Raw genomic sequence first — 21743 nt, forward strand, 5'->3', positions numbered from 1 at the left:
CCTTTCATGGAATAAATACATTGTGACTGGAACTATAGAAATCCTCTTAGACCATGAGGAAAAGACCAAAAGAGCAGAGCCTTTGATTCTGATATCTTTGAATCACTGAATCATGCTGGCAAACATTTGGAAACCTTGTTAGACTCATTACATAAGAAAAATATAAATGTAAACCTTGTGCATTTAATGCATTGGAGACAGATCTCTTTTAACGTCTAACTTAATTCCTAATAATGTATTATAGTGAGTGAAATGTCCAATTAAGAAATAATTGCCTTAGAAGAATGAAAGTAAATGGATCCAAAGGTAATGGGTCCTAAGGGCCAAAAAAGAACAATATTTTCAAACAGAGGGATTTATCTTAAATATATGTTGCTTCTAGATGTTAGTTGTAATCTCCAAGGTAACCATGAAGAAAATAACTTAAAAATATGCAAAAAGGAAAATGAGGAGAGAATCAAAATTTACACTAAAAAATTAGCATGAAATAAGCCAATGTTTGAGGATTTGAGTCACAAAAAAAGAGAGAGGATCAGTTACTTCAATGATTTCATGTCAATGTTGTATTTATGGTTTTACAATAAAACAACCATTAGCTTGAAAAACAGACATGTAGAACAAAAATAGCAAAATGGCGGAAGTAAGACTTTATCTGGAGTCATTTTAAGTCTAAATACATTTAATCAATCAATTGAAAGACAGAGGTTGGCAGAATGGATTAAAAAATCATCTCTTGGGGCGCCTGGGTGGCTCAGTGGGTTAAGCTTCTGTCTTTGGCTCCGGTCATGATCTCAGGGTCCTGGGATCGAGCCCCACATCGCATTGGGCTCTCTGTTCAGCAGGGAGCCTGCTTCCCCCTCTCTCTATGCCTGCATCCCTGCCTACTTGTGATCTCTCTCTCTGTCAAATAAATAAATAAAATCTTTTTAAAAAATCATCTCTTGTGCTTGGAGATAACTGTGTTCCATACAGATAGTACCCAAAAGAAAGCTAGATGGCTATGCTATCAGACAAAATAGATTTTTTAAATTTTTTTAATTTATTTTCAGTGTATCAGAATTCATTGTTTATGCACCACACCTAGTGCTCCATGCAATATGTGGCCTCCACAATATCCACCACCAGGCTGCCCTAACTTCCCACCCCCACCCCTTCAAAACCCTCAGATTGTTTTTCAGAGTCCATAGTCTCTCATGGTTCATCTCCCCCTCCAATTTCCCTCAAGTCCCTTGTCCTCTCCATCTCCCCATGTCCTCCGTGTTATTTGCTATGCTCCACAAATAAGTGAAACCATATGATAATTGACTCTCTCTGCTTGACTTATTTCACTCAGAATAATCTCTTTCAGTCCCATTCATGTTGCTACAAAAGTTGGGTATTCATCCTCTCTGATGGAGGCATAATACTCCATAGTGTATATGGACCACATCGTCCTTATCCATTCATCCATTGAAAAGCATCTTGGTTCTTTCCACAGTTTGGCAACCATGGCCATTGCTGCTATGAACACTGGGGTACAGATGGCCCTTCTTTTCACTACATCTGTATCTTTGGGGTGAATACCCAGTAGTGCAATTGCAGGGTCATAAGGAAGCTCTATTTTTAATTTCTTAAGAAATCTCCACACTGTTTTCCAAAGTGGCTGCACCAACTTCCATTCCCACCAACAGTGTAATAGGGTTCCCCTTTCTCCACATCCTCTCCAACACACATTGTTTCCTGTCTTGTTAATTTTGGCTGTTCTAACTGGTGTAAGGTATATCTCAATGTGGTTTTTTTTTTTTTTTGATTTATTTATTTTCAGAAAAACAGTATTCATTATTTTTTCACCACACCCAGTGCTCCATGCAATCCATGCCCTCTATAATACCCACCACCTGGTACCCCAACTTCCCACCCCCCCGCCACTTCAAACCCCTCAGATTGTTTTTCAGAGTCCATAGTCTCTCATGATTCACCTCCCCTTCCAATTTACCCCAACCCCCTTCTCCTCTCTAACACCCCTTGTCCTCCATGATATTTGTTATGCTCCACAAATAAGTGGAACCATATGATAATTGACTCTCTCTGCTTGACTTATTTCACTCAGCATAATCTCTTTCAGTCCCATCCATGTTGATACAAAAGTTGGGTATTCATCCTTTCTGATGGAGGCATAATACTCCATAGTGTATACGGACCACATCTTCCTTATCCATTCGTCCGTTGAAGGGCATTTTGGTAATTTCCATAGTTTGGCAACCGTGGCCATTGCTGCTATAAACATTGGGGTACAGATGGCCCTTCTTTTCACTCCATCTCTATCTTTGGGGAAATACCCAGGAGTGCAATTGCAGGGTCATAGGGAAGTTCTATTTTTAATTTCTTAAGAAATCTCCACACTGTTTTCCAAAGTGGCTGCACCAACTTGCATTCCCACCAACAGTGTAAGAGGGTTCCCCTTTCTCCACATCCCCTCCAACACACGTTGTTTCCTGTCTTGCTAATTTTGGCCATTCTAACTGGTGTAAGGTGATATCTCAATGTGGTTTTAATTTGAATCTTCCTTAGGGCTAGTGATGATGAACATTTTTTCATGTGTCTGATAGCCATTTGTATGTCTTCATTGGAGAAGTGTCTGTTCATGTCTTCTGACCATTTTTTGATATGATTATCTGTTTTGTGTGTGTTGAGTTTGAGTTCTTTATAGATCCTGGATATCAGCGTTTTGTCTGTACTGTCCTTTCTGAATATCTTCTCCCATTCCATGGGTTGCCTCTTTGTTTTGTTGACTGCTTCATTTCCTGTGCAGAAGATTTTGATCTTGATTAAGTCCCAAAAATTTATTTTCGCTTTTGTCTTCTTTGCCTTTGGAGACATATCTTGAAAGAAGTTGTCATGGCTGATATCGAAGTGGTTACTGCCTATGTTCTCCTCTATGATTCTGATGGATTCCTGCCTCTTGTTGAGGTCTTTTATCCAGTTTGAGTTTATCTTTGTGTATGGTGTAAGAGATTGGTCGCATTTTGTTCTTCTACTATAGTTGTCCAATTTTCCCAGCATCATTTATTGAAGAGACTGTCTTTTTTCCACTGTATATTTTTTCCTGCTTTGTCAAAGATTATTTGACCATAGAGTTGAGGGTCCATATCAGGGGTCTCTACTCTGTTCCACTGGTCTATGTGTCTATTTTTGTGCCAGTACCATGCTGTCTTGGTGATCACAGCTTTGTAGTAAAGCTTGAAATCCGGTAACATGATGCCCCCAGTTTTATTTTTGTTTTTCAACATTTCCTTAGCAATTTAGGGTGTCTTCTGATTCCATACAAATTTTAGGATTATTTGCTCCAGCTCTTTGAAAAATACCTGTAGAATTTTGATTGGAATGGCATTAAAAGTATAGATTTCTCTAGGCAGTATAGACATTTTAACAAATGTTTCTTCTTCTGATCCATGAGCATGGAATGGTCTTCCATCTTTTTGTGTCTTCTTCTATTTCTTTCATGAGTGTTCTGTAGTTTCTTGAGTACAGATCCTTTACCTGATCAGGTTTATTCCCAGATATCTTATGGTTCTTGGTGCTATAGTAAATGGAATCAATTCTCTAATTTCCCTTTCTTTGTTTTCATTGTTGGTGTATAAGAAAGCAACTGATTTCTGTGGATTGACTTTGACCTGCCACATTACTGAATTGCTGTATGAGTTCTAGTAGTTTGGGGGTGGAGTTTTGGGTTTTCCATATAAAGTATCATGTCATCTGCAAAGAGTGTTTGACTTCTTCATTGCCAGCTTGGATACATTTTATTTCTCTTTGTTGTCTGATTGCTGTTGCTAGGACTTCTAATATTATGTTGAATTTTAAGTCAAAAATTGTTGCAAGCACAGATAAGGATATTATCTAGTAAGAAAAAGGTGAAATCATCAAGAAGACATAATAACTATGAACATATATTCATCAAGCAATAGAACCTGAAAACATGTAAAACCAAATAGCAGAATTTAAGGCATAAATAGTTCTACAGTATTTTTTGAAGACTTTGTATCCCACTTTCAATAATGGACAGGAATAATGGATAGAATGCTACAATTAGAAAAACTGACATAAGAGGGAAGAAATAGAAAATATGAACATACCAAAGCACATAGAGAGATTGAATGAGTAATCAGACTTTCCAACAAAGAAAAGCATAATATCAGATCGCTTCACTGATGAATTTTACAAACACTTAAAGAATTAACACCATCCTTCTCAAATTGTTCCAAAAACTAGAAGAGAAAGGAATACTTCCTAACTTGTTCTGTGAGGCCAACATCATTCTAATAGCAAAGCCAAAGATATTAACAAAACAGAAACTGCAGACCAAGCATTCTTATGAATATAGACACCAAAATTAAATATAGTTCCCCAAATATACTGACTAATGAACTGAATACAAAAGCACATTGAAAAAGACAAAGTAGGATTCCCAGGAATGCAAAAGTATTTCAATACAGGAAAACCAACCAGTGTAATACATATTACATTAATATAACAAAGGGGAAAATTATATGCTCATCTTAATCAATGCAGGAAAAGTATTTAACACAATTCAACACCTTTTCATGATAAAAGGAAAGAAAAATACTTAGAGAACTAGGGATAGAAGGGTAAATTCTCACTAGGACAAGGGCATTTATGAAAAACACACAGTTGGCATTGTACCCAGTGGTGAAAGACTGAATAATTTCTCCCAAGATCATGAACATGATAAGGATGCCTGCTTTTACCACTGTTATCTGATGTTGTACTAGAAGATCTAACCAGAAAAACTGGGCAAGAAATGTGAGACCTGAAACTATAAAAATTCTAGAGGAGAGCACAGAAAATAATTTCTCCAACATCAGTTGCAGCAACTTTTTTCCATATGTATGTATGTGTGTGTGTGTGTATGTATATATGTGAGTATATATATATATATATATATATATATATATATAATCTTTTGAGGCAAGAGAAATAAAACAAAGATAAAACTATTGGGACTACATCAAAATAAACAGCTTTTGCACAGCAAAGGAATCATCAGCAAAGCTAAGAGACAACCTACTGAATGGGAGTAGATATTTGCAAATGACATCTTTGAAAAGGGGTTAGTGTCCAAGATATATAAAGAACTATGACTCAAGACCCCAAAAACAAATAATCTAATTGTGACGTGAACAGAAATTTCTCCAAAGACATCCAGATGGCCAACAGACACATGAAATGATGCTCAACATCACTCATCATTAAGGAAGTTCAAATCAAAACTACAATGAGATATCATCTCACATCTTTTCAAAATGGCTAAAATAAAAAGCACACAAAACAACAAATGTTGGAGAGGATGTGGAAAAAAAGGAACCTTCATGCAGTGTTGGTGGGAATGCAAATTGGTGCAGCCACTGTGGAAAACAGTATGGAGGTTCCTCTAAAAGTTAAAAATAGAACTACCCATGATCCAGTAATCACACTACTAGATATTTACCTAGAAAATACAAAGACACTAATTCAAAGGGACACATTCACCCCTATGTTTATTGCAGCTTTGTTTAAATACCAAAACCATGGAAACAGCCCAAGTGACCATCAATAGATGAATGGATAAAAATAAAAACATATATATTATATATTTGTTATATATATTATACACACTACATTATATATACATTCACACGTGTGTATAAGTGAAATACTATTCAACCATAAAAAAGAATGAATTCTTGCCATTTACAACAACATGGATGGAACTAGAGAGAGTATCATGCCAAGCAAAGTAAGTCAGTCAGAGAAAGATAAATACCATACAATCTCACTCATATGTGGAATTTTAGAAACAAAACAAATGAGTAGAGAAAAAAAAGAGATAAACCATAAAACAGCCTCTTAATTAAAAATATCCTCTTACAGGGAAGGAGGGGTAAGGCAGATGGGTGAAATAGATGAAGGGCATTAAGTGTAACACTTATGAGAGCACTGAATAATGTATGGAATTGTTGAATCACTATATTGTACACCAGAAACTAATATAATGCTGTATGTTAACTACACTGGAATTAAAATTAATAACTTTATTTTTAAAAAGTACAGAACAACAAAAAGCACCTTGGATTTGGCAGTGGATCCTTGAAGATAACACCAATAACATAAACAACAGAAGAAAAAGTAGATAAATTGGATCTTATGAAAATTAAAAACTTTTGTGCACCAAAGAACATCATTAAGAAAGTAAAATGTCAACTTACAAAATAAGAGAAAATATTTACAAATCATGTATCTGATAAGGCTCTAGTATCCAGAGTATATATCAACAACATCTCAACAACAAAAAGATTAGCAATCCAATTTTAAAATATGCAAATGACTTAAAATGACATATCTTCAGAAAAGATACACAAATGGGCAACAAGCACATGAAGTATTATACATCATTAGTTATTAGGGAAATGCAAGTCAAAACCACAGTGAAATACCTCTTCACACCCACTAGGATAATCATAACTAAGAAAAGAGAATAATGTGTTGACAAGGAGCTAGAGAAAATGAAATAGTTGTACATTGTTGGTAGGAATGAAAATGGTGCAATCTCTGGAAAGCAGTTTAATGTTTCTTGAAAAAGTTCAACATAGAATAAATACATGATTTCACGATTCCTCTCCTAACTATTTATCCTCTCAAATTGAATATAAGTACTCAAACATATACTTTCACATGAATATTCATAGCAACACTATTCATGATATCCAAAATGTGGAAAAAAGCCAAATATCCAGCAATGGATGAATGGGTAAATACATTGTGGTGTATAAATTGTGGTATATTATTCAGCCATAAAAAGGAATGAAGTATAGATATGTGCTACAATGTACATGACCCTCAAAAACATGCTAAATGAACATATCAGACACAAAGGTTACATATTATATGATTCCACTTATATGAAATATCCAGAATAGGTAAATTCACAGAGGGAGAAAATATATGGGCAGTTGCCAAGGACAAGGGGAGGGAAAGCTGGGGAAGTGACTGCCTTATGGGTATGGAATTTTCTTTTGGAGTGGTGGAAATGTACTGGAACTAGACAGAGGTGTGCCGTCTGTACAACTTCATGGCTATACTAAATGTCATTGAACTGTCCACTTTAAAATGGTTAATTTTTTGATTGTATAACTATTTTTATTATGTTCAATTAGCCAATACATAGTACATCCTTGGTTTTGATGTAGTGTTCAATGATGCATTAGTTGTGTATAGCACCCAGTGCTGCATCCCAACATGTGCCTTCCTTAATGCCCATCACCCAGTTACCCCATCCTCCAACCTCTCCCTTCTGTAACCCTCAGTTTGTTTTCTTTGTTTTGTTTTGTTTTGTTTTACCAGAGTCTTGTGATTTTTTTTCTCCCTCTCTGATTTCTTCCCATTCAGTTTTCCCACTTCCTTCCCCTGTGGTCCTCTGCACTATTGCTATTTACCAATTAGTTCACCACATATGAGTGAAAACAAATGATAATTTTCTTTCTCTGTTCGACTTACTTCACTTAGCATAATCCCTCCAGTTCCATCCATATCAATGCAAATGGTGGGTGTTCATCCTTTTGGTTGGCTGAGTAATATTCCATTGTATATATGAACCACATCTTCTTTATCCATTTATCTATGTAAGGACATCTCGGCTCCTTCCTTTCGTGTGGACATTGCTGCTATGAACAGGGGGGTACATGTGCCCCTTCTTTCATAACTGTATCTTTGGGATAAATACCTAGTAGTGCAATTGCTGGGTTATAGGGTAGCTCTATTTTTAATGTCTTGAGGAAACTCCATACTGTTTTCCAGGGTGGCTACACCAGCCTGCGTTTCCACCAACAGTTTAAGAGGGTTCCCCTTTCTCCACATCTTCACCAACATTTGTTGTTTGCTGTATTATTAATTTTTGCTATTCTAACTGGGGTAAGGTGGTATCTCATTGTGGTTTTGATTTTTATTTCCCTGATGGCTAGTGACGTTGAATATTTTTTCATGTGTCATTGGCCATAAAATGGTTAATTTTTAATATTGGATTTTACCTTATTTTAAAAATATAAAAAATGAATTACTTTATTGATTACAAGTAAGAATATCAAAGAGGGTCTTATAAATATAACAAACTCAAGCAGATGGAATGACCTCATTTAAAAAATGTATTGATTTTAATCTTTGCTGCCTGTTCTAATAAGCTATTCAATTGCCCTAATATGCTATTAGATACCTCTAAATAATGTGTGCCTAGGACTGAAGGGGAATGTGTGAATATGAGATGGACTCAGAGTATTTGAATTACTTACCTTTTCTAAAACCAGAAAGAACCCCAAAGAGTTAACTCCCTGTTCTAACAGCACAAACCCACAATGAATACTAAAGCAAGCACATCTGGCCCTATCTTATAAATCCACACACATTGGTTCTTTTCAGCTCCAAATGTCTCACCTCAGAATGATTGTGATTTTTGTTACTTGTAATTTTTTCTCTAAACTACTAGTTAAATCTCTTTTTATAAATACATAAGCATATTAAGAACCTCAGTTGTCATGTAGAAAATTGCCTTAATGCCAACAGTAGTCTCCAAATACAATTTATCATCAAGCTACCACAAAGAGACTCATAGACTAAATTCAATTGCTTGGATCATTCAGTTCATTAATTGACACATAAAAAGAGGAAAAAGCAGTGGTAGGCTAACCAATTAAATATAATTTCCAAACAGGGAAGAAAGACAATATTACTTCAATCTTAGTTTATTCAGTATTTTATGCCTTGCTCCTCCCTTAGCTGAGTTAGCATTCTTTGTTGATCTTGAAATAATGAGGACCAGAATTAAGGTTGAGCAAAGGGGCTAAGCAGATGAAAAGTACCCAAAGCTAACCATACATACAGTTGCTCTAGCAAAAAGATTCAGGGACAAATATTGGTCACAGCTATAGTTCACCAATTAGTCTAACATGCTACTATGCATTTTATGTGTATTTCTTGGGATATAAAAGCAATTTGATTACTTATTATATATATTCAACACATTTTATGAATTTCTCCTATGTCTGAAAAGTACTTACTTATTATCTATATATTTATCATAGCTTTTAAGTTTTATACATCCCATTTATTTTTCTTGTATTGCATAGCAGAGTTAAATACTCTTAATCTATTAAACACATATTTATTAATGGGAAATGACATACCATGAGCTATGTTCAAGTTATTATGTTACGTGTATTTTACATATAGTAAAATTTACTTCAAGGTTTTAGCCAATGGGCGAAAATTGGGTAAGATTAAACAGTGAAAACCCACATTTCACTAACTAATATTATTGTCCCTTTAACACAAACCTAGTATTATGCAAATTCTCTGGCAGGTAATTTGGAGAATCCTGAGTGCCTCTGGTACACTCACAAACACTCTGAATCTTATCTACACTTAACTACACCATGGTACTTGGCTGGTGGATACAGTGCACACAGTGGATACAGTTTTTTGTTTTTGTTTTTGTTTTTGTTTTCCCTCCTGAGCTCAGTGAGGTTCTTAGACATGATCTAATGTGTGAACTAGGTAAAACCATATCTCAGGTGATTCTAAGTGATTTTGAAAATGTAGTATCTGAGGCTGCCATACTGGCTATGCTTAATATTCTTGAATCTTTCTTTAAGAATCTTCTTTTAAGGTATGATGGTCCTGTTTCAATGGGTTTCCTGTGGTCCTGTCCCACAAATTCATCAGGAACAACCACATGTATATTTCAGTCTCTGACTGAAGCTGAGATACCCCACACCCTCACACATATCACATATTTATTATTCCAAATCCTTTTATCAAGCTTGAATAATAGGGACCATCATAGTTGAAGAATCTGGGGTTCCTTGGACATTAAAAAAAATTGCTCAAATATGATAGTCCCTGCTTAGGCCTGTCATGCTCAATCCCCCACAAGCTTTGTCATGCTAGACGAGGCAGCATATATGCTTATATCATTTCAAGGTGACTAAGGATAGGAGATGCCTTGTCATTGCTAAACACATAAACGCCTAATAATGATGCTAGATGACACTTGAGGGAAAGAAATATTTTCTGGTCCCTGATTGTTAACTCTAGGTGATAGGACTTGTGCTGAGGTATAATCATGCCCTTCTTGTTCCTTCGTACTGATGGTAGCAGTACTCCTTGTCATTAAGTTGGGGAGGGAAAACTGGACAGATGATTAGTCCAATATTGCTCTCACAGATTCCTCTTCATATCTTCTATGAGCCTTGGCAACAAGGAAATGGAAATTAATCTCTACACCCAACATGAGGCTTGAACTTACAACTCTGAGATCAAGGGGTCAGATGCTCCACCAACTAAGCCAGCCAGGTGCCCCTAGGAAATGGAAACTATTATGAGACCTTATAGATACTACAGTTTCTATCCTATAGTGCCAGATTATATTGTGGTGACTATAGGAAACATTGTGCCCATAGGAAACATTGTGCCCAAAGACCACATCTCTGACTAACAGAAATCACAGAATTACAAAAGTTACTCTATAAACAGCAGCCTCTTCATGAAGACCTATCCACTTGGGTCTGTCATTTTGGGGTTGAAAAATTGTCTATTTCCTTTAAGGAAAATTTTCAACCAAGAGGCAATATTTAAGCAGATCTCAAAGTCAGAACTCAAAGTCAATGGCATATTTCAGAACAATCAAATTTAATATGGTTTGAGGTTTTGCAATAAAATCTCATATGATCCTAAGCAAAGAGTGAAACTCCCTTCCCAGAGTCCAGGAAAGAACTTGAACTGGTGATACTAAAAAATAGGTTAAACCAAACCAAAGGAAGCAGACAGTAAGATGGGAGGCTCTGCCAACACAGGGTGGACTGGAACAGATAGTCACATACATTATCATTTTCCAAAACATCCTCTCTCCTGGAAGCCAGTGTTACCACTTGGCCTGCCAAAAGCCATGTGACCAGCCATTAATAACAAACTCAGGTCAACCATATCCTATGAAGCACTTAACCCTTTAATCTCACAACAGGGCTGCTTTGAAGATGAACTGGTATATTTTTGTGTTGAAGGAATTTAAAGTTTGAGGTAGCTCAAAATAAGTTTAGACAATATTTTTCTTTCAGAAGTTATATAATCTGTTCCTTGATGAGGACTGCAGAAGATGACAGTTAAGAGATGACAGTTAAAATTGTGCCTAACGTTTTAAGCCAATCACTATTTATGGAAAATTATTATCTGTGTTTGGATATTCCTCAAGCAAAACAAAATAATAATAATAATAAGAAGAAGAAGAAGTAAGCATTTTATTTAAACATATGAAATAAATTCAGAGACCTGTACCCCTGGGGATAAAAATATATTATATGTTTATAAAAAATTAAAATAAATAAATAAATATCTATGTAATCTTTAGTGGAAAAACCAGGAGGCGAGCCATTCAAATGTACTGTGGGTTTTTTAAAATCTTAAATCTTGCTATTAAAGTTCATTTATTATAAAAAAAAAAGACATGAAATAAAAAATTTTACTAGTATTAAATGCTACTTTACCCTCTTTAGGCAGACACTGTATTTAGAATGTTCATTCACTTTCTAATTTAATCTTCTAAATAACTCCGTTATGCAGAGTTTAAAGTAACAGAAATCAAGACCTAGGGGCTAGTTAATGATTCCATTCAGAATAGGGGCTTGGCTTTATGGGATTAAGGTCTCTTCAATCCCTCCACTCCCCATATTATTCTCAGAAAAAATACAACCAAACTCTTCTTTGCAACTGAAATATGCATTTCTAAGTGAGACTTTTTTCAATTTTCTGTGATAAAATATTCATAATATAAAATTTACCATCTGATTTTAAGATGTGTAGCTCATTACTAATAAGTACAATTTATACTGTTGTGCAACCATCACCACCATCCATCTCTAGAACTCTTCATCTTGCAAGACAGAAATTCTATGCACATTAAACTTTAACTTTCCATTCTCTCCTCCCCACCCCTTCCCCTGGAAACCACCTTTCTGCTTCCTGATTCTGTGATTTTTGCTTACTTTAGGATCTCACATTAGTGGACCAATACAGCATTTGTCTTTTTGTTTCTTTTTTATTTCACTTAATGTCCTCAAGGTTGGCCATGTTGTAGCATGTCAAAATTTCTTTCCTTTTTAAAGCTGAATAACATTCTATTGTATGCATATGTGGCATTTTGTTTATCCATTCATTTGTTGATGTACACTTGTGTTCCTTCCCATTTAAGCTATTGCAAATGATGCTGCTGTGAACATAGGTGTACAAATCAATACCTGAGTTCCTGCTTTCAGTTCTTTTGCGTGTATATTCAGAATTGGAATTCCAGACTATGCAGTAATTTTAAGTTCAATTTTTTGGAAGAAACACCATATCTTTTTCCATTTTACATTTCCACCAACAATGCACAAGTGTTCGTTTCTCCACATTTGCACCAAGTCTGATTTGTTTTTTTCATTTTTTTTATAGTAGCCATCCTAATAGGTATGAGATGGTGTTTGATTGTGCTTATATGCATTTCCTTAATTATTAGTGATGTTTGACATCTTTTCATTTGCCTACAATATATTTGCTCATCGTTTATAATCCTTTTAATATGCTATTGAATTCAGATTGCTCGTGTTTTGTTGATGATGTGGCATCAGTATTCATAAGGTATATTGCTGTATAGTTTCCTTTTCTTGTAACATCTTTGCTTGGCTTTGGAATCAAGGTAATGCTGGCCTTATAGAATAAGTTAGGAAGAGTTCCCTTCTCTACAGTTTGTGGGAGAAGTTTAAGAAGGATTGATGTTAGTTCTGTTTTAAATGCTAGAATTTTCACCAATGAAGTCATCAAGGACAGAATTTCTCTTCATTGGAAGATTTTTAAATTATTGACTCAATGTCCTAGAGAATTATAGGCCAATTTAGATATTCTATTTTTGTGTGATTGAATCTTGGTAGGTTTCTTGAAAAAAGTCCATTTCATCTAGGTTATCCACTTTGACACATTGTTGGAGTATGATTGTTCATGGTAACTTCTTGTAATGCTTTTTATTTCTGTAGTAATATTACCACTTTCATTTATGATTTTAGTATGATCTTGAGTTTTTTTTCTTAGACTATCTAGCTAGTTTGTCAATTTTTTTTATCTTTTTGAAGAAACAACTTTTAGTTTCATTATTTTTTTCTATTATTTTCCAATTTTCTATTTTATTTATCTCTGTTCAAATCTTTATCATCTTCTTCCTTTTGGTATACTTGGGCTTCGTTATTTTTTTCTAATTTCTTAAGTTGTAAATTTAGGCTGTTGATTTGAGGTTTTTTATTCTTATTTTTTATATAGTTTTAAATTTATTCAATTAATGTATAATGTATTACTGGTTTCAGAGGTAGAGGTCAGTGATTCATCAATCTTATATAATATTCAGGGCTCATTACATCACATGCCTTCCTTAAATTTCCCTCTCAGCAATGCTTTCATTGCATTCTATAAGTTTTATAGTAAAATGTTTTAATTCTCCTCTCAACTTTTTGGTATGTATTCTATAAGTATTTTCTATTTTCCTTCTGGTTACTATGACCTTTGCAATTAAAATCCTATAGAGTTATAACATTCTAATTTGAATTTATAACATCTCAATTTTAATAATTTAAAAACTAGACTTATGTATACCATGGTCTTCATCCTTTTCAGTTACTGATGTCATAGAATTACATATTTGTGCATTGTGTATCTGAAAACATAACTTGGTAAAAGGGTAAAGAATGTCTTCAATAGCCAAGGAAAGAAAACACAAAGAGACAAGTATAAAAAGATAACAACAGAGTATGCAAGAGGTGTACAAAAATATTAAATGATCTAACATGTGTAAAAGAAATATTAGAAGAGACAACAACCAAGAATTTTCCAAAATAATGACAGCTACCAAAATACAGATTCAAGAACTTCAGAAAACAACAAGCAGAGTAAATACCAAAAATACACAAACTAAAACACCTAGATATATAATATGCAAACTGTCGAAACCTAATCAATGTCATTGTGTAAGATTCACTTCTGCCTTCTTTTATACGAGTACAGTTGAACTGCCAAACGTCAATCATATTCAAGATCTAGATTTGGTAAGGGAATGTGAAAATATACTTTTTAATTTTCCAGACTCTGGAAACCAGAATACACACTAGAAAGGTAGTAGCAAGGCTTTTGAGTAGCAAATCAGTGTGCCCACCATGCAATGTACATGTATATAGTTTTGTTTGCATATGGTTTTTTTCATGTATCTTATATTCAAAAATATATAAATATGAACAAATATAAATGTATAATTTATACAGGAAATTATGATTTTAACTTTACAAATAAACTCCATCTATATATATATATATATATATATATATATATAGATGGAGTTTCTATATTTATAGCTGTATATATGTATATATAAGCTTTTAACAACTCGGAGGTTAAGTGTTTCAATTCCCTGCATAGTGAAGAATCTGCATATAACTTTTGACTTCTCCCAAAATTCAGCTATGAATAGCCTATTAACCAGAACATTACCAATAATGCAAAAAGTTGATTACACATGTATTGTGTTATGTGTATTATATGCAGTATTCTTTATAATTAAGGTAGAGAAAAGAAAATGTTTCAATAACATCATGAAGAAGAGAAAATACACTTATAATACTATAATATTTTTATTTTTAAAAAACCATGCAATATAAGCGGGCTCATATTGTTCAAAGGTCACCTGTACTAATTTTAGTAGTTATTCAGTGATTTGTTTCTAAAAAATTCATAACAATTCTTTCCACCATCATCAGTATTTGAGAGCATACATTTCCCCACATCTATGCTAATCTTCAAGGATAAAGGATAAAGGATTTTTTATTTTTTTGCAGTCTGTTTGGAGAAAAGTGATTTGTTATTATTTTAATACTCATTTTCATATTATTCTGTAATTTAATATTTTCACGTTTCTCAGCCATCTGAACTCCTTTAAATTGCTTATTTACATATTTTATTCTCTTCTTTTGAGTTGTTTATCTTTTCTTTTCCACTTGTTAGAGATCATTTTTTAAATTATAGATGTTAATCACTGAAATGTCATTACATTTTTCTTAAACAATTTTTATTGAACAATAAAGATATAAAATTTTAATATTGGAAGCTCAAATATTTACATATTTTTAATACCTTCAGAGTTTCCAATATTGGTTAAGATCTCCCTTGCCGACAGGAAACAACATGTGTTGGAGATGATGTGGAGAAAGGGGAACCCTCTTACACTGCTGGTGGGAATGCAAATTGATGCATCCACTTTGGAGAACAGTGTGGAGATTCCTCAAGAGATTAAAAATAGAGCTTCCCTATGACCCTGCAATTGCACTCCTGGGTATTCACCCCAAAGATACAGATGTAGTGAAAAGTAGGGCCATCTGTACCCCAATGTTTATAGCAGCAATGGCCACGGTCACCAAACTGTGGAAAGAACCAAGATGCCCCTCAACGGACAAATGGATAAGATGTGGTCCATATATACTATGGAGTATTGTGCCTCCATTAGAAAGGATGAATACCCAACTTTTGTAGCAACTTGAATGGGACTGAAAGAGATTATGCTGAGTGAAATAAATCAAGCAGAGAGAGTCAATTATCATATGGTTTCACTTATTTGTGGAGCATAACAAATAGCATGGAGGACAAGGGGAGATGGAGAGGAGAAGGGAGTTGAGGGAAACTGGAAGGGGAGGTGAACCATGAGAGACTCCGGACTCTGAAAAACAATCTGAGGTTTTTGAAGGGGTGGGGGGTGGGAGGTTGGGGGATCCAGGTGTTGGGTATTAGAGAGGGCACAGACTGCATGGAGCACTGGGTGTGGTGCAAAAACAATGAATACTGTTATGCTGAAAAGAAAAAAAAAATCTCCCTTGCCTTAGATTATATACAGAGTGTCATATATCATATAGATTGTATCGTAAAATTATTATTATTATCATTATTATTATTATTATTACAACTGCTACTACATTTATGTGTATAATATGCCCAGAAAGTTTCTTTTAATGGTTAAGAGTGGGATCCAATATTCTCCATTTTTGATAGCTAGCAGTGATACTACTATGTATTAAATTTCCCACCTTTTGTCATTTTCTAAAATGACTTCAGTCAAATATTTAAGATATCATATATACTATACTATGTATGCTGGGTTCTAACTCTGGATGCTGTATTCTGGCCCCCTGAGTAATAGTGTGTCGATATCATATTTGTTTTCCTAATATCTTTGTGCTAAATTCTAATAGTCTTAGAAACATATCTCCCCCTTTCTGTTACTTTTTTTTTTTATAATTGTCATGGATATTCTTGAACTTTTTTTCCATATAAAATTTAAGATAACTTAATCCAATTCTAATAAGGAACTCTACCAGAATTCTAATGAAATCTTGGTACATTTTATACTGTTCAGTAAGATTAACATTTTTGTGATGACAATTCTTCCAATCCCAGAATACATCCATATGCTTAACTCTTGATATGTCTTTCACTAAGATAATATGGTTTTCTGTATATACACCTTGTAACTTGTATTAGCTTTGTAACCTATTACTTAAATTATCTTGCAAACATTTTTGCTTAACTTCACCTACTGATCCTTCCCTTTTCCTCCAAAAACTCAAGCCTAGATCAACCCAAATGTCTGCAATTAGTAATTATACACCCGGACCACTGGCTCTACCTGATTAAAAATAATCCATACAGATTAGTGCCCAATTCAGTGTCTCCATACTCATCTGGGTTCTCAATACTGTCTTGACATTTCTTTCACATTTCTCCAATTAACTCTTTCTTCTCATACTCACAATATATTATGCCTTCATCCCTGTCACCAAATTTCTTACTCATCATGGCCCTATCCTCATCATTTACTTATAGGAAATTGACTCAGTTTAATTGATCAAATTAAATGTTCTTCACATGCAAAACAATACAGTGAAAATGAAAATGTAAATGAAGCTGGAAAAATATTTGTAATATTCATGATAGACAAAGGTTTATTTATACTATAAATAGAATAGACATAAATAAATAAGGAAAAAGTTAAATATTTCTATTTTATTTATTTATTTATTTAAAATTTTATTTATTTATTTATTTGACAGACAGAGATCACAAGTAGGCAGAGAGAGAAGAAGGGAAAGCAGAATCCCTGCTGAGCAGAGAGCCCTACCAGGGGCTCGATCCCAGGACCCTGGGACCATGACCTGAGCCAAAGGCAGAGGCTTTAACCCACTGAGCCACCCAGGTGTCCCAAACATTTCTATTTTAAAATGGACAAAGAACTTGAACATTCATATGACTGATTAGATGAGATAGCCTTTTTCACCCATCAGTTTAACCAACATTGGGCATGGGAGGGACTTGTTTAACATCTTTGTGAGGAAGTTGCTACTACTTGCACGTGGTGGAAAATCCACAAATTATACCAACTGAAATACGTATTATCATAATTTTAAACTTTAATTCCACCTTTAGGAACCCATCCAAAAAATGTGGAACTGATTTTTTTCCCCCAAAGTTATAGGAAAAAGTAGACATAGAATGTAAAACCAGACTGAAGTTTGGGTGGCAGCTATTTATTCTGCAATAAATGAAATAAGTCAGTCCAGAGAAACATTGCAGGAAGGAAGTGGGAAACGTGAAAGTGCAATATAAAGGAAATCAGAAAACAAAATTCCAATAGTATGTCGACACTATCAATTTCTGTAAAGAATCAATTAACTTGAGTTTTAAATGGATGAGATGGGGTGACCCATTTAAAAGCTGATACTGATTGGAATACTGTCAAGAACTTGACTGACACTTAATCAGTTTTGGAAATTGTAGAATGCACCTGTTGCTCACCAATTGGTTAAGCCGCCATAAGGAGTAAATACACATATATATTCACTGTTACCACCTTTTTAAAGTTTCTTGTATTCAAATCAAAACTATAAGAGAGAGAGACCTAAAATTTGAATCTCAAGTTTTTCACTAAGCAACATTGCATTGTTATTTTGCTCTAGGCCACCAAAATAAAAACTATTCAAGAAGTCAGCTGCTGCTATAAAGGTCATCTGGAAAGTCCAGGGAAGGGCCCTGAGCTGCTGCTGGGAAAGGGAAATTGTCCTCTGGCCCGTGATCTGGCGTGTTTGTCTGCTGAGTGGCTTTAGTGGTTTCATCTATTGCTGAAAGAGCCAAGAGAAAGGAATAAAATAGGATTGTAATCCACACCACAATGAGCAAGATGAGAAGATCAGCCAAGTGAGTGTTTTGTTTATGTGCTGCCCCTTCTGGCATACAGAATTGCTGCACAGATTTTATGGGCTTCTAATCATCATTTAAATATGAGTGATTCAACCTTGACATTTGTTGTTTTTTTTATACAGCTTGCTAATAATCCAAAGATGCTAGAACATACAACTCCAAATTATAATTTTTCAAAGTGTAGTACTGTCATGGAAGGGTAAATACCTCCCATAGTCTTGTAGGCTGTGTATATTCATTGGATGTACACAGAGAAAAAGACTAAATAGAATCCCTGCAAACTGATTTTACTTTCAGTCTATGATTAAACAAACACAAATCAAATCATGATAACAGATTGAAGACACATCTGCAATTCAGATTGTTAGTTCGAAATTGGGTATTGAAAATACTCCCTTCTGTCTTTCCCTTGATCTTAAAGTGCTGATGGAGAGAACCAGAAAATAAATTATAAGAATAGTCCATTCCAGATATTGAACTGATTAGCAAAGATGAACAAAGAACCAAATCATTCTGGAAATGGAAATCTTACAAGGAAATAGAATCCATCTCTAGTAGGAAAGAAAATTGTCCCAAATCTTCTGGATGAAAAAGCAACCTTAGTCTTTAATTCCTAATTGACTTAGCAATTATGCTCATTAATCCTAAGTATCTAATAAGACAGGTGTCCAAATATCCAAGTATAATTTTTGTAATACAGCTTATACTATAAAAATATAAACAATCTAAATGTTTAACAGTGATTGAATTATATTCCAGTCTATATATGTCAATTTAATCAGTCCTTTAAAATATTGTGGAAGTATATTTGACATTTGACATGGGAATATGTCATATGTTCTTTCTCTTGCTAACATTTTAATATTAAAAAATTACAAACCTACAGAAAACTGAGCAAATTGTACAGAGAGCACCCACACAAGTACCACCTAAATACGGTAATTAACATTTTATTAACATTTTATTAAGTAACATTTATGCATTTTCACATATTTATCCACCTCTGTATGCATTGATCTTTTTAAAAAAATTCAAAGTAAAATGCAGACATCAGTTCCCTTCCTTTAAGTAATTTAGCATGCATATTATTAACTAAAGTTCAATATTTATTGGCTTTTTCCTTAGGTAAAAATTTGCATACAATGAAATGTAGAAATCTTAAGTGGACCATTAGATGAGTTTGACACATGTAAACAACTGTGTAACCCAAACTTCTATCAAGACATAGAGCATTATATCCATCCCAAAATTTCACTCTTGCCCCTTCCTCTCTCCCTGCCCCATTTTGCCAAGGCAACCACTTTTCTTATTTTTTTCCATCACAGATGAGCTTTCCCTGGTCATATGAATGTTCATTCATACAATATATACTCTTGGAGGAAACTTCTTTCACTCTGTGAAATCCAACCATGTTATTTTGTGTATGGGTGGTTTGTTCCTTTTCCTTGATGAGTACTACTCCATTATACTACTCCATTGTATAAATGCACCGCAGTTTCTTCATCCGTTCTCCTGTTTTACAGACACCTGGGCTAGGAAACATGTAATGTGTTCAATTTTTTTTAAAAGGTTGTATTTATTTATTTGACAGAGAGAGAGATCACAAGTAGACAGAGAGGCAGGCAGAGAGAGAGGGGGGAAGCAGGCTCCCTGCTGGGCAGAGAGCCAGATGTGGGGCTGGATTCCAGGACCCTGAGATCATGACCTGGGCTGGATTCCAGGACCCTGAGATAATGACCTGAACAGAAGGCAGAGGCTTAACCCACTGAGCCACCCAGATGCCCCTGTAATGAGTTCTTAAATGAAAAGAAAAAGACTAAGATAAGATAGGTCATGTGGCTTTCTTATTTGTAAAGCACACAAGACACCCAAATGTGTTTATGTGTATGTCTGTGTATCTATCTCACAGAGACATATCACACTTTGGATCCCAGAAATTCAAATTTTATATATAAAACTTAATTCTATATATATAGAATTTATATATAAAACAAAAATTCTATATAAAACTTATATAGAAAGCTATCTGATACTCACCAACACTATAACAGTATAACAGAGTATTATTCCATTGGTTTAATTTGGGTGTTTAACCTTTTGCTTGTATGCTTTCTAGCTCTTCTACAATTAACATTCCACAACTAACAATTAGCCCCTCTTTGTTATTAGACTTCATGGAATGGGACTGTAGGGAGGTGAGACTGAAAACAAAACAAAACAAAAAAAAAAAAAAAAAACAGCTGTAATACAGGTAAGCTGAAATCAGCAGGAAAAATAGACACGTAACTGTTTGGCTGAAAGAGCTGGGATGTATTCATCTCCGCAGAGAGAGAAAGAAGTTCAGTTACTGTAAAATGACCAAAATGCCATCTGTGGAGAAACAGCTTATGAAAAACTCCTCTCTAAGCAGAGACTTATACTGCAGTCCTGTGCCTGGATTTGAAAGCGACCTCATAAAATCTTCGAAGTTATTTTTTCCTCTATTTTACACAAATTCCAAATTAACATTTTGTTTCCTAAAGAGAACACAGTGAAGAAAACAAAGGAGTCTTTTACTAAAGCTGATTGAGAATAGAGTGCCAAGGAAAAGGGAAAGCTGAGTTTGCCTGGAAGGATAAAACAATAATGCTGACTAAATGCCTCACCTCCTATCATCTTCAAAGCCACATGAGGTACACAGGGTAAGTTTTACTTTCACTGACCAAGAGGGAGTAATTAAGAGACATCACTTTGTAAAAATCATAGAAAGAGGTAACTTGGAACCCATGTGCCTTTGTTCTGAAACAAATTCTCCCTGCTCTATCTGTTGAGGACCCTCAACTGTGTCATTATATTTAAAGTGTTTTGTGTTTTTTTTGTTTTTGTTTTTGTTTTAATTTTTTATTTTTTATAAACATATATTTTTATCCCCAGGGGTACAGGTCTGTGAATCACCAGGTTTACACACTTCACAGCACTCACCAAAGCACATACCCTCCCCAATGTCCATAATCCCACCCCCTTCTCCCAACACCCCCTCCCCCCAGCAACCCTCAGTTTGTTTTGTGAGATTAAGAGTCACTTATGGTTTGTCTCCCTCCCAATCCCATCTTGTTTTATTGTGAGTAGGAGAAGAATAAAGTGGTTTGTTTTTTGTGGGGTTTTTTTGTGTGTGTGTTTGTTTGTTCGTTTTAATGTGTCAACTCTAGCACTGGTGAGATTTGCTTGTCATTAAGTAAAAAAGCAAAACTAGTCATTGGACATGACCATTTACCTGGGTGGTCTTCAAGAGGATCCTGAGAGGGGAAAGAAGTGTCTCACTTTCTGTTCTCAAGCCTTCCTGAGGGGATCAGGTAGTCTAGTTACCTGTTCTTAGAAAACAGGATTGGAGGCTGAAGAGCTAGCCCTGATTTTTCTCTCTGCCTTCTCTT

At 34.7% G+C, this 21743-nt stretch overlaps 1 long non-coding RNA gene across 2 annotated transcripts in view; it reads left to right on the forward strand.

The window, feature by feature from the left end:
• Positions 1 to 18096: 18096 nt before the first annotated feature.
• Positions 18097 to 21743, forward strand: part of LOC131829225 (uncharacterized) — a 91513-nt gene continuing 87866 nt past the window's right edge. The window contains exons 1-2 of one of the 2 annotated variants that reach the window (XR_009352774.1): positions 18097 to 18330; positions 20856 to 21014. This is a non-coding gene — a long non-coding RNA (uncharacterized LOC131829225). The remainder of the gene's footprint in view (positions 18331 to 20855; positions 21015 to 21743) is intronic. The other variant, XR_009352775.1, reaches the window with a different exon arrangement.

The sequence above is a fragment of the Mustela lutreola genome, chromosome 4 (assembly GCF_030435805.1).
Source record: "Mustela lutreola isolate mMusLut2 chromosome 4, mMusLut2.pri, whole genome shotgun sequence".
NCBI lineage: Eukaryota > Metazoa > Chordata > Mammalia > Carnivora > Mustelidae > Mustela > Mustela lutreola.